The sequence below is a fragment of the Lampetra fluviatilis genome, chromosome 4 (assembly GCF_964198595.1).
Source record: "Lampetra fluviatilis chromosome 4, kcLamFluv1.1, whole genome shotgun sequence".
In the NCBI taxonomy this organism is placed as follows: Eukaryota; Metazoa; Chordata; class Hyperoartia; order Petromyzontiformes; family Petromyzontidae; genus Lampetra; species Lampetra fluviatilis.
Genome location: NC_136278.1, coordinates 14,717,763 through 14,723,762, shown reverse-complemented (window position 1 = coordinate 14,723,762; position 6,000 = coordinate 14,717,763).

The following is a 6,000-nucleotide window of genomic DNA, read 5'->3' as shown; positions in this document are numbered from 1 at the left end:
TCCATAAACTTTGTATTCGCAAAGCTTGCACCATAACATCCCAGTGTTCTGGCCCCTATGTCCAAGACCTCAAACAGCTGCACGGCTCCTGACTGACCAAGAAACCGCATCGTCTGCACACGCCAAGTGCCACACATTCATATCAGCTGCATTGATTCCTGGGTTTTTTACGTTGCTAAACCCATTCATGATATTTGTGAATACACGGTCAAGGCCTACGTACAAAATATTAATGAACATTTATTTTATAAAAGATGGAAAAGATACAATCCCATTGCACGATGCAACAAACAACACACGGGAAGACCGGAATACACCTTCTATGAAGCTATTCAGTGACATTTGCACGTTTTCCGAAAATTGGAGAAAATATTAACAATCTCATATTTTGCTAAATGTTATATCTCATATTATACAACCAATGGCAGGAAATGACAGAAAATTATCATTAAGGAGATTGCAGAGCTGGAAATAGATGTTTATAGTTAAACTAGCGGGAAGTACCTGGCGTTGCCCGGGGGGAAATGTATTTTAAAACTTATTTTAAAAACATAACAGAAACATACACAAATACTAAGCTATTGTGAAAGCGTGCCGTTTGCCCATTTGTCCATCAACAAAATTATAAGAGGCTTGCAGAAGTCCAAAAAATATATAGAAAGAGTTTCCGAAAATTGTCGACCCCAACCCCCCCTCGAAAAATATTTTTACCCTCGTGTAGGCATATACACCTACACACCCTACATACTATCAAGCAAGTAGTATCTAGTGACTCTATCGTAGTATTTGACTCTACAGTAGTATCTGGCTCTACAGTCGTATCTACTGACTATAGTAGTATCTACTGACCCTACAGTAGTATCTGCTGACTATATAGTAGTAATTACTAACTCAATAGTCGTTACTACTGACTCTGCAGCAATATATACTGACTGTAGTGGAATCTACTGACTGTAGTATTATCGATTGACTATAGTAGTATCTACCGATTCTATAATAGTATCTATTGACTCAATAGGAGTATCTACTGACTATAGTAGTAACGACTAACTCCATAGTTGTATCTGCTGACTCTATAGTAGTATCTACCGACTCTATTGTAGTAACTACTGACCCTACAGTAGCATCTACTGAATCTATAGTAGTATCTATTTACTCTTTAGTAGTATCTACCGATTATAGTCGTAACTACTAACGTTATATTAGTATCTGCTGACTATCGCAGTATCTGCTTAATCTATAGCAGTATCTGCTTAAATCTTGACTTAAATCTTTCGTGACTGCACCGATCTTACATTTTACATTGACATGTTAATCTCTCATAATACAAGGGCCACCTCCACAGCTGCATCTTCATCGTGGAGGTACATCACCGATCTTACATTTACATGCAAATTCCACCTCTAGCCCCGCCCACTTACCCTTAAATTTATGGTGCTATGAAAAAAGCGCCGAGATTTATTAAATTTCGAGTCGTGCGGTTGCCTTGGCAAGGCCAGACCAAATTATTTCGCGGGCCTTATACATTCCCCACCCCTGCCTAAACGCATGTTTCTAAATGTGAAGGGGAAAACCGGAGGACCCGGACAAAAATCCACGCGACCATGGGGAGAACATGCAAACTCCAAATATACAGCAGGCGTCAGGGTCGAACCCACGACCTCCTGTATACTACGCGCAGTAGTTAACATTTCGCTACCGCAGCACCCCAAGATGATCATATGGCAAGGGTAATCGTTGAAGGCCGACCAGCGTCTAAATGGTGGCATAAACAGGAGGACGACAGCAGGTTGGAGTGCTTTTGTAAAACTAAACTTGGCCACGAAAAGCAACGTACATATGTGACGAAATTATTATTTTAACAAGTGTCTTTTTAAAATAGTGATTTGTTTACTTTTCCTAAACTTTGCACTCCTGTCGTGTTTTGTATATTTTCTTGTCATAACGTTCTGACTCGCCTCTACTGGACATCTGTGAAAAAGAGCTTAATATCTCATCGGATTCCTCCAGTATAAATAAATAAAATAATAAAAATAAAACATAATAAAATGAAATAATTCTCACGACGTTTCGGCTACAACGCAAGCAGCCGTCTTCAGGTGAAGAATGAGACACTACCAAGCTAGGAGCTTATATATAAACTGGGTTGGAGGTGGAAGAGCGCCTTAACAAAAAGAATGTGCATATGAAGAGGAATTTAGCATATTCATGGAAAATGCGTAGGAGGTGGGCAAGGGGGGGGGGTTTCAAAGTCATATTATGCCCATGCATTATGCAGGATCAGCAGCACCAAGGGGGGGTGCAGGGAGTAGCATTAACAAAGGAAAGGAATGTTATTGATATGTAGCTGCAGTTACTAAACAACCACGTAGAAAACTAAAGTATAAACTACATAAAAAACTAAAGTATAAACTGCATAGCACCATCAGTATACTTACTATACTCTACAATAAGCTGAGTTACTAACAGCAAGTAAAACATTACAATTCTACGTCGTAAAAATTATATAATATGCTTGCATCTAAACTTTATTCTCTTACATCACACGAGCATATACCGTACTATATACTGCCATAGATAAACCCAACATTAAATTATATACTGATTTACTATAAACCACCCTATACCTTATACATTTCAACATAACACTATGTATTATTCTACCCACCCTAATGTGTATCGAAATGGTTTATTACGTCCTTCCAATGATTGCTAAGCCAGAATCCATCCTCTCGGTTAAAATTGTCTCTGTGTTTGTATATGTGGATCGCCTCATGAACGAATCTCTCATGATAGCCAGATGACCTGCAGAGAACCTCTGTCTTGGAGAAGTCAATGTCATGTGAGCCCACTGAGTTGTAACAGTGATCTGCCACGGCTGAGGTGTTTGTCCTACCGTGTTTCAGGTCAGCTTTATGTTCACGGATGCGGTCCGAGACATGTCGTTTGGTTTCCCCAATGTAACTGCTACCACAGAGGCAACTTAGTTTGTAGACACCAGGGTACTGTATGTCTGGAACCACATCTTTTACAGACGGTACCAGATCACGGATTTTATGTACTGTGTTGAATCGGACCTGGATCTTGTGTTTAATCAGGATTTTGGAGATCTTTTTTGTGACCCCAGCAATGTAGGGTAAGGTGATGGTCTTGAAAGGCTCCTCAACAGAATCCTTCTTGATGGTTGGAGTGATGGCTTTGCGGATTGTGTAGTCGGAGTAATGTGTTCATGGTCGGAGATGCATTGGGCTCTATGATATAGAGTCTTGATGAGAGAATTCTTCTGGGATGGATGGTGGTGGGAATCCGGTTTTAGATAAGCATCCGTATGGGTGGCTTTCCTGTAGACAGAGTGGCTCATTGAACCATCAGGTCTCCTTTTGATTAGGACATCCAAAAAGGGTAGCTTGCCATCATTTTCGACTTCCATGGTGAATCTGATGGCTGGGTGTATGGAATTGATGTGGTCGAGAAATTGGTCTAGAGCAGGCCGGCCATGTGGCCAGATGACAAAAGTGTCGTCTACGTACCTCTTCCATAAGGTACGGTATATGCTCGTGTGATGTAAGAGAATAAAGTTTAGATGCAAGCATATTATATAATTTTTACGACGTACAATTGTAATGTTTTACTTGCTGTTAGTAACTCAGCTTATTGTAGAGTATAGTAAGTATACTGATGGTGCTATGCAGTTTATACTTTAGTTTTTTATGTAGTTTATACTTTAGTTTTCTACGTGGTTGTTTAGTAACTGCAGCTACATATCAATAACATTCCTTTCCTTTGTTAATGCTACTCCCTGCACCCCCCCTTGGTGCTGCTGATCCTGCATAATGCATGGGCATAATATGACTTTGAACCCCCCCCCGCCCACCTCCTACGCATTTTCCATGAATATGCTAAATTCCTCTTCATATGCACATTCTTTTTGTTAAGGCGCTCTTCCACCTCCAACCCAGTTTATATATAAGCTCCTAGCTTGGTAGTGTCTCATTCTTCACCTGAAGACGGCTGCTTGCGTTGTAGCCGAAACGTCGTGAGAATTATTTCATTTTATTATGTTTTATTTTTATTATTTTATTACTTCCCTTCTACGTGACTTTACCGAAAGAACCAAGATGAATCCCTGCAGTCACGAAAGCTTTAAATCGAAATATAAATAAATATTCTGAAATGTTAACTGTCATTGCGCATGAATACGAAACATGGGCATTGGAAAATAAATTGGAGGACAGATATATGAGTTCACGGTCAAATAACACACACACACGTTAGAGAGAGACTGTTAAGACAGTGGCTTTACAGGTGGCCGAGGTCAAGCCATTGAACTGCACCGTGGAGATCCTGGGTTAGAATCGAGGCAGCCGCCTGTGATAACACCGCGTTCTCAAGTGGAGTGACAGCTGGTGGTATCAACACGGTCGTCGCCAATAGACGCACAGACTTAGTTGTGGTTTTGCACTTACTTTGGCTAAATTCCAGTGGGGAAATGCTGCCGCCTACTGTAGGATGATGGCTAATGCTCAACAGTAACGGTGCCACAGAAGCCAAAGGAGCAGGCACAAAGGACGTAAAGCTGGGAGATGGAGCGATGACATAGGCTCGCATGTCGTCGTTGTTTAATGGATTGTCACATCGCGAGACACCGTGTGGGAGATGGCTACGGGTTGGGAAAGCATTCAAACAGCAGTGGATTGATTATGGCTGAGTATCTCAAAAATGCGACGTCCACGTTTGGCTCCTTCACGTTACGATGGACTAACACCGACAGTAAAATATGTACCACTTTGTTGGTAAATACTACCTACTGTATTCTACCAGGTATAGCCCACTGAGCTGTATAGCTCGTGTTCAGAAGCGACTGCCTATCACAGACGACAGCTCAAAGAAGTGGCTTAACATGTGGAGGACCTGGAGAAAAATACACGCGACCTCGGAAGAGAGACACGCAAACTCCAAATATACAGTAGGCATCGAACCCATGGCCTCCTGCACAACAGGCGATGTGATTAACATCTCGCCACCGCGGCGCCCCAACACTGGTAATGCAATTGAAGTACTTGCCCCCGTCACAGGAATGTGGAGTTTACACCACTGTCTAAGAGGGCACTGGAAACAAATCAGCAACGCCGCGATGACCATTTGAACAACAAAAAGTGAGTGTAGTGGTGAGTGAGTGTAGTGGTGAGTGAGTGTTGAGTGTAGTGGTGAGTGTAGTGGTGAGTGAGTGTGGTGGTGAGTGTGGAGGTGAGTGTAGTGGTGAGTAGTGGTGGTGAGTGTAGTGGTGAGTGTAATGGTGAGTGAGTGTAGTGGTGAGTAGTAGTGAGTGTAGTGGTGAGTGAGTGTAGTGGTGAGTGTGGTGGTGAGTGTGGTGGTGAGTGAGTGAGCATAGTGGTGAGTGTAGTGGAGAGTGAGTGTAGTGGTGAGTGTGGTGGTAAGTGTCGTGGTGAGTGAGTGTAGTGGTGAGTGTGGTGGTGAGTGTCGTGGTGAGTGAGTGTAGTGGTGAGTGAGTGTGGTGGTGAGTGTGGTGGTGAGTGTGGTGGTGAGTGTGGTGGTGAGTGTGGTGGTGAGTGTGGTGGTGAGTGTGGTGGTGAGTGTGGTGGTGAGTGTGGTGGTGAGTGTGGTGGTGAGTGTAGTGGTGAGTGTAGTGGTGAGTGTAGTGGTGAGTAGTGGTGAGTGTGGCGGTGAGTGTGGCGGTGAGTGTGGCGGTGAGTGTGGCGGCGAGTGGTGGCGATTAGTGGTGAGTGTGGTGGTGAGTGTGGTGGTGAGTGTGGTGGTGAGTGTGGTGGTGAGTGTGGTGGTGAGTGTGGTGGTGAGTGTGGTGGTGAGTGTGGTGGTGAGTGTGGTGGTGAGTGTGGTGGTGAGTGAGGAGTGCGCGGCAGTCGTCACCTCGCTGTCGGTGTCGCCTCGCGGTTTCAAACACCAACGGCTCCGCTTTCAAAAGCGCGCGCCCACCCTCTGCGCATGCGCGAACTCGCGCGCGAGATGACGTCGCGCGCA